The sequence below is a fragment of the Urocitellus parryii genome, chromosome 11, assembly GCF_045843805.1.
Source record: "Urocitellus parryii isolate mUroPar1 chromosome 11, mUroPar1.hap1, whole genome shotgun sequence".
Classification (NCBI taxonomy): Eukaryota; Metazoa; Chordata; class Mammalia; order Rodentia; family Sciuridae; genus Urocitellus; species Urocitellus parryii.
In genome coordinates this window covers 99,317,158-99,328,157 of record NC_135541.1, presented here as the reverse complement: position 1 = coordinate 99,328,157, position 11,000 = coordinate 99,317,158, and the positions used below count along the sequence as shown (strand labels likewise).

At 36.6% G+C, this 11,000-nt stretch overlaps 1 pseudogene; it reads right to left on the bottom strand.

Moving 5' to 3' along the window:
- Window positions 1–1,500: 1,500 nt before the first annotated feature.
- On the bottom strand, window positions 1,501–1,908 carry LOC144249244 (guided entry of tail-anchored proteins factor 1 pseudogene; annotated as a pseudogene).
- Between the last annotated feature and the right edge of the window lie 9,092 nt (window positions 1,909–11,000).

The window sequence follows — 11,000 nt, the reverse complement described above, 5'->3', positions numbered from 1 at the left end:
AATACAAATGCAAATTTAACATTGGTAATTGAAAATAGAACTCAGAATATACTTTAAAATTCATATTGTTGCCAGACACGGTCGTGAACACCTGTAATCCCAGCCACACTGAAGGCTGAAATGGGAGGATTATGAGTTTCAAGACAGCCCCAGCAGCAGCAAGGTGCTAAACAATCCTGTCTCTAAATAAAATACAAAATAGGTCTGGAGATGTGGCTCTGTCCTCAAGTGCCAGTGAGTTCAATTCTGGTTTAAAATAAAATCATATTTTGATATATGGATTTAAGTAAAATTTGGTTTAGATATAGAGGTAAGATAAGGGTTAATATAATTCTTGTTTGTGTTTGGATTAGGGGTAAAGAATAAATATGTATATCAGGAAGTATAAGTATTCATAAGATTGTAAAAGTGAAAATATGAATGAAAACATAGACACGTGTTCTGACACAATGAAGAGTAAGATGTTGAGTCATGTGATTACATGTTAGAAGCCAAATGAGTATCAATTCAAATAAACTTAATCAGATTCCCTATTTTTGTTTTTCAAATTCATTCCAATCTATACAGCAGAAATATTAAATGTTTATAAAGCATACTTAATTTGAAATGCTTTTAATACAAAACAATTCAATCACAAAACAATGCATTATGGTCTCATCATACATTTATAAAACACTGTAATGAAAAACTAACAGCTCCAAATAAGTAGATGATATAAACTATACAAATGTTCATCCAACTAATGAATTTAGACACAAAGAACACACAATGTCAATTAGTGTTATTCTTTCAATTTTACTACATGAGACAATAAACCAAATGTTCAAGTTCTAGTAGTGATAATAAAATTGAGCTACTTTCTAAATAGATTTAAAAGTACTTAAGTTTGGGCTGCAGTTGTAGCTCAATGGTAGAGCACTTGCCTAACATGAGTGAGGCACTGGGTTCTATCCTCAGCACCATCTACAAGTAATATATATATATATTTTAAGTATTCAAGTTTTTAGAAAATTTTGACTTTCCAGTTGGCAACAGGACCACAATGTGCCAACAGAGCAAATCAGGAGTAAGGCAATGTGGATCCCCATCCTGTTTCAAATCTGGTGTTACTGTAGAATACTGTAGAATACTGGGATTCTTACAAGAATCTCTAATAAAGCCCAAGAACATATTCAAAACAAAACTACCCTATGTACTTTGGGGTTTTTTGTTTTGTATTTTTAAGTGGCAATCAGACTTTAACCTAATAAGAGAATCATTTTTAGAAGTCATAATAGCTGGGCTAGGTGTGGTGGGGCACAAGTGTAACTGAGAAACTCAGGAGGAAGAGGTACAAGGATGGTAAGCTTGAGGTCAGGCTGGGCAACTTACCAAGAACCTGTCTCAAAATTAAAAATAAAAAGGACTGTGGCTGGGGTTAGGTGGTAAAGAACCTTTGAGTTCAACCCCCAGTATAACAACAACAACAATAAAATCCCACAGTGGTATTCATCTTTCTTTTCAGCTGAAAGGGTAAAGTACAAGGGGTTGCCACAACTTGTTACAGACTAAAATCCAACTAGTAATTCCCAAACCACCTACTATTCTAGCAGGGAAGGCTACCAGGTGGTCTAGTGGTGTTATCCATTTCCTTAGCACAACAGTCACAGGGGCAGAATAATACTTCCAAATGAGTGCCATCATCAAGGTAGCTTGCAATGTATAGAAAGCAACACTTAAAAATGATTTTATCTTGGCTAGTTGAGCAGTACGTGCTTTCACATAAGTCTTGTTGATCTTCAATTCCAGCCTGGCATATCTGGCAAACTCATCCATCTTGTTGACCATGGAGAACTCTTGCTTCATATCTTTGATTTCTGCCCTCATCTGCGGCTCTAGCTCTGCATCATTGTGCAGCACTCTGGACATGAAGGAGGACAAGGTCGGAAGGAGGATCAGAAGGACATTGCATCCAAACAGGAAGCAGAGGACCAGCAGCCATGTCCAGCTGTGGGACTTGGTCAAGTTCTTCCATTCTTCCCAGATACTCCCTGCAGCCCAGGCACCTCTAACAGTAGCTCCAAGGGGACCTCATCAGTAGGCGCACTCGCATCTGTGCAGTGAATCCCATTAGCCCTGCTACCTTGAATTAGGTTTGTAAAATTTATTCCTACATACATTATATCTTTTGATGCTTTCTTTAATTGTTATAGCCCGGGGCTGGGATTGTGGCTCAGCGATAGATAGCTTGCCTAGCACGGGCAGGACCCTGGTTCGATCCTCAGCACCACATAAAAAAAATAAAGGCATTGTGTTGTGACCATTTAATTGTTATAGCCCAACTTAGATTATGAATCAGCCCAATAAGCACCCTATAAAATGTAGGATATTAATAGATAAGACAAGATTAGATAATAGGATAAATAATATTAAGTTATCCTGACTATACTTAAAAGGACTTAGCCTTCGGCTGCAGTTGTGGTTAAGTGGTATAGCACTTACCTAGCATGTGTAAGATGCTGGGTTCAATTCTCAGCACCCCATATAAATAAAGTCCATTGACAACTTAAAAACAAAACAGCAACAACAACAAAAAAAAAAACCTTGCCTAAGTGACTCCATTTGGAAGATCCAAAATATAACTATAGTTATATAACTTATTTCTTGTAAAAGTTGTTTATTTTTGTACTGCATGTGTTTGGAACAAGGATGTGGTTATATGCATTGGGTGGCTGATTGTTAACTTTAGCTTCTGTGTCCTCCTTGCTTGCTTGCATCTACATTTTCAAGGATGTTGTTTTTTCCCCTTATAAACCCCATAGAACTTGCACCCCGTACTGTTCCTGGCAGACACAGTTTGGCTCCATCAGGGAGCAGTCGCCAGCTAGCTAAATAAAGACTCTCCAATTTGGAAAAAATTGAGATTGAGAGTGTTTTCTGAGCTATAGACCCACAACAGAATGGTATCTTTTTTTAATCTCTATTTATGTACATTCACTTCTATCGTATATACAATTGATTTTTATTTGTATGTTGATCTTGAATCCTGTGATTTTCCTATTACTTCCAGACATTTTAGAAAGATTCAGTGATTTTTACTATAAACGTTCATGTTTTCTGCAAATAAAGTTAATTTATATTTTATTTTTCAATAGTATGATTTTTAGTGTTTTCCCCCCTTAACTGAATACATCGACAGACTCTTTAGTAGCAAATCGAAAGAAATGATATGTACAAAACCCCATTTGTTTCTGAGGATTTGGTTAAGTATTCAGTCTATTGTCATTAAGTATTGTGTTTCTGATAAGTTTTTAATAGATTCCCTGTGTCAGATTGAGGCACTTACTTTCTATTCCTAGTTTGCTAAAATTTTAAACAGAAGTTGATATTGGATTATTAGGAAATACTTTTCTACACTTATTGATTTTACAAATATATATGTGTATATGTATATGCATATTACATGTATATGTCATTTTATATCATTGATATGGAATTGCATTGATCAATTTTGGAATGTTAAATCAACTTTGCATCTCTATGAAAAACTTTGGTATGATATATTAACCTATTTCGTATGTTTTTGAATTTTCTTTGCCAAGTTTTGCTTAGAATTTTTCCATCCAAGATCATTGTGTCGGGGGTTGGGGTGGGAGTGTTGGGGGGAATCATTAGGGAATTAGTGATCTTAGTTTTTAATAATCTTCTCTTGCAATGCTCATTCCTATATTTTTTTTTTCATGAGAATAATACTGGACTCATTAAGTGAGTTGAAAAGCACTTCATTTTCATCTTTCTATATAGTTTTGTGTAAAATTTTATTATTTCTTCTTTTTGTAATTGGAATTCAATATTGTTGCCACTTGAGATTGGATTCTTATTGGTAGAAGGGTTTTTAACTAAAATTTGTATTTCTTTTATAGATACAAGACAAGTAACCAAATCTATTTATTCTTGAGTAAGTTTTGGTTTATTTTGAACTTTGTAAGAATTTATTCATTTTATAATAGTTGTCAAATTATTGGCATAAAGTAATTCATAATATTTTCTGATTCTTTTTTTGAGGGGAATGTGGTTGAGTGCTTGTTTGTAGATATTCTGTCCATGGAAATAGACTTGGAAGCATTTCCCCTGGTGAGCAAATTCCCAGGGCTGTTAACTGGTGCCCTGATTCCCACAATTGGCATACCAGCCTCCTCCCTGTGAGGTAATCAGACAACTAAGCAGTCACTATCTGGTTTCCTTAACAATGTTTTTGGAGAGAAATTACTCTGTTTTTGTATTATGGGGATCTTATCTCAGTTAGCTGGCACTTGGGTGAAAGAAATACTAATAAGAATATAGTCATGGTAACAGGAAGTATATGTTCTTTGAGTTATAAACTCCCTGACAGGGAAGAGTAGTCATTTCACTTCTGTACTTCTTCATCATCCCTACATTTTGCTTCTCTCCACTTCTCCTATCTGTTTGCTTGTATTTTTGTGTCTGTGTCTGTTCTTTGTGCACCTCCTTACAGGTATTCCTCCACAGGTGATCCTTTACACTTGGTATTGAACCCAGAAGTGCATAACCACTGAACCCACATCCCTATCTCTTTTCATTTTTTTTTTAAATTTTGAAACAGGGTCTCACTAAGTTGCTTAGGGTTTTATTAAGTTGTTGAGGCTGGCCTCAAACTTGCAATTCTTCTGTCTCAATCTCCTGAGCCATGGGGATTACAAGAATGTGCCAAGAGGACAAGTTGACTTTTCATTTAATATCCATAGAATATTTAGTGATATAATGTCTCAAATTCCTAATATTGGTAACTTGTGTCTATTATTTAATTTACTTGTCATTCTTCTAAAGATTTATCAAGGTTATTTTATTTGTTCTGGAGCCCAGTTTTTGTTTTTATACATTTTAGAAGTGTTTTACTTAATTGATTTCTGTGCTGATAGTTCTTTTTTCTCCGACTTCATTAATTTCTTGAATGTTTTTATGTTCTGCTGTTAAGGTGAAAATTTTATCAATACAAACTAATTGGACAGATGATACATGCAGTAACATGCATCCACACCATACCTACTTCTCTATTACATCACATACTTTCCCCTCTGATTTTCATCTTGCATTAGTGGGACACATTTGTTGCAATTAATGACCTCAAATTGGCACTACATTATTAGCTGTATTCTATAACTTACATCGTTTCACTCTGAGTTACACAGGTTTGCGGGTTCTGACAAATGCATAAAGATAGAATGCATTCACCAACCTAAAATCCCCTGTGATTCACCTATTTATCATTCCTTTCTTTCCTCCTAAATTCCTGGTAACAATTGAGTTTTCTAACTCTCTGTATAAATTTACCTTTTCCAAAATGTTGTATAGTTTGAACTTTCTAGTATATAGCATTTTTAGACTACCATCTTTCATTTACTAGTATACATTTATAATACCTCCATGTCTTTTTATGGATTTATACCTCATTTTTTATTGCTGAATAATATTCTGTTGTATGCATGAAGTACTGTGTGTTCATCTATTAACCAGGACAAAGACATCTGGGTTGCTTCCCATTTTGTGATTATCAACAAATCTTTCATAAATATTCATGTGCAGGCTTTTGTTGAACATAAATTTTTGACTCATTAAGACAAATACTTAGGCATGAAATTGCTGGATTGTAAAGTAAAACTATGTCTTTGCAAGAAACTTCACAGTGGTCTTCCAAAGTGAATATATCACTTTTCATTCTGACCAAAACACATGAAAGTTCCTTTTAATTCATATTCTCACTTGTATTTGATATTGTCATTTTAAAATAACCAAATTCACAGAACCAATAATAACAATAATGATAATAATAATAATAATAATAATAATAAGTGACGTGCGGAGAATTTCAGGGTTGTGAAGCATATCTGTAATATAAGTTACTTGAAAAGCCATCAAGGAGAACTTTATACACTGTCGGAAGATATATATGTATAAATTATATATAAAAAGTGTTTATGGGTTCTGTAGTGAGGGTGCACATGTCCACTACAAAGTCTTTATTTTTTTCTTGAATATTTTTTTTAGATGGACACAATACCATTAGTAGTTTGTTTGTTGGTTGGTTTTTGGTGTGGTGCTAGGTGTTCAACCGAATACCTCACGCATGCTTGGGAAGCACTCTACCACTGATCCATAACCCTAGTCCCCAAAGTCCTTTACTAAATTTATTTTTTTGAGGGAGTGTATGTATGTAGTGCAGGGGATTGAATCCATGGAATTATATAAGCAAAACAAGCACTCTACTGACTAAGCTACATTCTCAGCCCTGATCTGTAGTCTTTTAACAATGACAATGGAGCAGCCTGTCATTCAGACTGATTCTGCACTCAGTTGGTTCAGGCTGGAGGCAGTGCCTGAAGCCTTGACCAATCAGTCTCTTAGGTGAGCATTGTCCAATCCTGAGCCCACCATTTTTCTCAATCTTTTTGTAGGCTTTCTGTCCTGAATCTGGAGCCGAGGTGTCTGTGCTATGCAGAATCTGAAAACAAATCACAGAGAGAACGCTGAGAACCCTGAAAGCCAAAAAAAATGGTAAGTGTGCCTTGTTATCTTGATACTGGTTAGGAAGGTGGCTTAAAGCTGAGAAGAGTGGCAATGGTGGAAACTGGCAGTAATAGCTAGGGATTCCTCGTGGTCCACTCCAGATTCTTGTGGCCAGTGGGTCTCTGTGGTGCAGCTTAGCCTTCAACGACCTCTGACTAGTCTAGTGAGGCTTAGATCAGCAGTAGAAAACCTGGGCATTTTGTTCCATTATTGTATGGTGTTTTCAGCTTCTTTCTAAAGCCCTTTGTGGGCTTCCATGTGCCATGAGTCCAGCATGTCTCCAGATTGTGTAGTGATGAAGACTGAGATAAATATTAAGAGAGAACACCAAATCTATTTGTTGTAATCATGCATGAGATAGGCTGTTGATTTTAGGGCTTGTTACTCATGAGGGTTTGTTTGTTTGTTTGTTTAATTTTGTGTGTGCATGTTTGTGTGTTGTTTTCTTTTTGGTACCAGAAATTCAACCCAGAGGCGTTCATCCAGTGATTCACACTCCCACCCCTTTTTTTATATTTTTATTTAGAGACAGGGTCCCTTTGAATTTCTTAGGGCCTCACAAATTTGATAATGCAGGCTTTTAACTCATTCTCTTCATGAGTCCTGAGATTTTTAAATGGAGGGGAAGCAATATCTCAAATGAGAACAAAAATCTGAAATCCAGAACTTCAGCTTAGCTCTCCATAGGTCTCAGAATAAACCCCTAGTTTTCTAGCTCTCTGTTCACATATCCAAATATAGGGTTCTCTGTTCACAGTGAATAACCATATAAAATAGAATAGATTGTAGAATGACCCTGTAATGTGGATAATGGGCCTCACACAACAACACCTGGAGGCTAACTGGAAGATATGTTAATGAGCACCATTAAGGTCTATTTAAAATGTAAAAGACCTTGAAGCCCACTTGTGAGAACACCTTCAACAAAGTCCTTTGTCCCAGGGGTTATTCCTGATTGAATTTGAAGAAAAAAGGATGGGTCACTTGCCACAGTCTGGCTGGGCACAATTCAGGAGCCACTCGTCAAAAGAAACTAACTTTATTTTTAGAACTACAAAAGCCAAGCAAAACAGCTCCTCAGGAAAAGAAACCCTCAGAGCCCAACTGCCACCACCGGCTTCCACAAGCCTCTCTCCCACACCAACCTCTCCACCTCCCACAATCCTCTCGCTCTGGAGGCCAATTGGCTGGGTCGCGTGGGCGGAGCCAAAGAAGTCCCCCAATGAGCAGTTCCATAGTCTGAAGGGCAGGAAAACAGCCCAATGAACATCACCGCAGAGGAGCCAATCAGCTAGATGTTGCTGGGGCCGCTGTGAGCCAATCATCAGCTGGCAGTCTGAAGGGCAGGGAAACAGCCCAATGAACATCACCGCAGAGGAGCCAATCAGCTAGATGTTGCTGGGGCCACTGTGAGCCAATCATCAGCTGGCAGCTGGAAGTTTGCTGGGGCCCCTTTGGCTGTGGCTCTCAACAGTCACTCAAAGAATGAAAGTGAACCCATATGGTAGTCTAGATGCCTTTTCCAAAGCCTATTCTAAATGCTTTTTGCTCTGTGTTCTGCCTAAACCTTTAGTAAACTTCTGAGATGGCACACTAAAATGAGTTTTTTTTTTTTCTGATATCATTCCTCATACCACATGGTGGGAGTACTATTTTTTAGATTTTTTTTCCTTTAAAATTTATGAGACAATCACCTAGATACAATTGGCAAACTAAGAAATTTTGGCTCATATCAAAACTCCAATTTCAGCATTATCAATCATTATTTTCCCATGCTTTATTTCAAATGGATGCATCATTTATGATTTTCTACAAGAACTGAAGGACATTTTAAAAATATTTTAATTTATCATTCTGAGATTTTCACATGAGAAGAAAGTAGAATGAAATTAGGTGACATTAAAAAAATGAATCTCTCCTAAATGATGTTTATGTGTCCCAATTAAGAAATTTTAAAAACTGTAATGGGTCATCAATTGAAGGTTCATTTATTTATTAATATATTTGATTGTTTATTTATTTATGGTCAGATCAATTTATTAATAACCCAAAGAAGGGGCTGGGGTTGTGGCTCATCCATAGAGTGCTCACCTAGCATGTGCAAGGTCCTGGGTTCAATCCTCAGCACCACATAAAAAGAAGTAAATAAAAAATAAATAAATGAATAACCCACAGAAACTTTCCAAACATTTAAAGAAACTCTTTTCTTCTGGTGTGGAAGGAAAAAATAAAAGTTGGACTAAATTGAATTTAAATTACATGCAAGTTCATAATATATCTCTCTCTCTCTCTCTCTCTCTCTCTCTCTCTCTCTCTCTCTCTCTCCAGGGGATTGACCCTAGGGCCTCATGCTTAGAAGGCAAGCACTCTACAAGCTGAGCAATTTACCCAGCCCCATTTTTGGGGGGGGGGAGATCAGGGATTGAAGTCAGGGGCACTCTACCACTCAACCACATCCCTACCCTTATTTTACTTAGAGACAGGGTTTCACTGAGTTTCTTAGTGCCTCACCACTGCTGAAACTGCTTTTGAATTCACTATCCTTATGTCTCAGTCTTGTAAACAGCTGATATTACAGGCATGAACTACTATGCCTGGACAACTTCAATCTTAAGGGCTAAAGTACACAGCAAATTAGATCAAAGTCCATGTCAATTACTTGGTACATTATTTATATATATATATATATATTGTTGTTGATAGACCTATATTTTATTTACTTACATGTGGAGCTGAGAATTGAACCCAGTGCCCAGTGCCTCACATGTGCCAGACTAGTGAGCTACCACTGAGCCCCAGCCCCAGCCCCCTGGAACATTTTTTTATGGGGGATATTGGAGATTGAACTCAGGAACACTTGACTACTAAGACACAGCCCCAGGGTTATTTTTTTTTTTTTACTTTATTTAGAGACAGGATCTCACTGAGTTTCTTAGCACCTCGCTTTTGCTAAGGCTGGCTTTGAACTTTTGATACTTCTTCCTCAGCCTCTACAGCAACTAGGATTACAGACTTGCACCAACACACCCAGCCCCTCGTACATTTTTTTTAAAGAGAGAGTGAGAGAGGAGAGAGAGAGAGAGAGAATTTTTAATATTTATTTTTTAGTTCTCGGCGGACACAACATCTTTGTTGGTATGTGGTGCTGAGGATCGAACCCGGGCCGCACGCATGCCAGGCGAGCGCGCTACCGCTTGAGCCACATCCCCAGCCCCCCCTCGTACATTTTAATAGCTGTTTTACATAGATTTTAAACAGTAGCCTTAACCTTTTTCTAATATATGTTAGATTTGAATCCATAACCCAAAAATCAGTGAAACAGATCTATTTTTATCTCCAACATTGCTTTCGGTTATGACAGGGTCTGAATTAAGATTCCCCATTAAAGAATTTACTATGTGTTGTGTTCTCATTCTGACCTCCCATATGACCTAGTTTTGACTTTTAGAATATCTGAAACAAGGTTCCCAGAGATTCCAAATTTTTTGGAGTATTTAGAAAACACTACTATTTGAGCCTTGCCTTCTAGGGACCAGTTTGAATTTTAAGGGTGTAGCTTCTGAAGGGATGGACTAATTGAATGCTTTGAAACTGGAAGGGATTTTCTGATATATTTTCTATCTAAAATGTACTTTATTTGTTTCATTTTATTAGATACTATGAATAAAGATACAATAAAAATAGACGTTTGGCAATATATTTAGCAAAAGGATTCCAATTCCTTTACATATATACCCAGAGTTATTATTAGAGGATTGTATGACATTTTTTAACCAAGAATTATTACTTATATCTTTTTATTTATTTAAATACTGGAGATTAATCCCAGGGCACTTTACCAGTGTGCTACATTCCCAGTCTCCAACACTTTTATTTATTTATTTATTTTTGAGAGAGGGTTTTACTGAGTTTCTTAGGACCTTGCCAAGTTCTTGAGGCTGGTCTTTAACTTGAGAATAAATCCCTAGTTTTCTACCTCTTACCCTCCTAAGCCACTGGGAGTACCAGCGTGTACAACCTTACACTGCAATTCCAAATTATTACTAGTGGATTATGTGGCATTTTTATTTTGGGCTTTTAAAGATCCTTAAGACTTTTATAAAAAATATATTTATTAAATTTATATTGTCACCAATATTTTTACATATTTGTGTAACCTGGAATCCCTATTAATTATGAGATATTTGCTTGGTTTTATTTGGTTTGGTGACGAGTATTGATTCCAGGGGTGCACACCACTGAGACACATCCACATTCCTTTTTATGTTAAATTTTGAGACAGGCTACACTAAGTTGATTGTAGCCTTGTTATGTTCATGAGGCTGTATTTGAATTAACAATTCTCCTGCATCATTTTTCATAGCTTCTAGAATTTCAGGCATACGCCACAATACATGACCATTTTAGATTTTTATAATAGTCATTCCAACAGCACT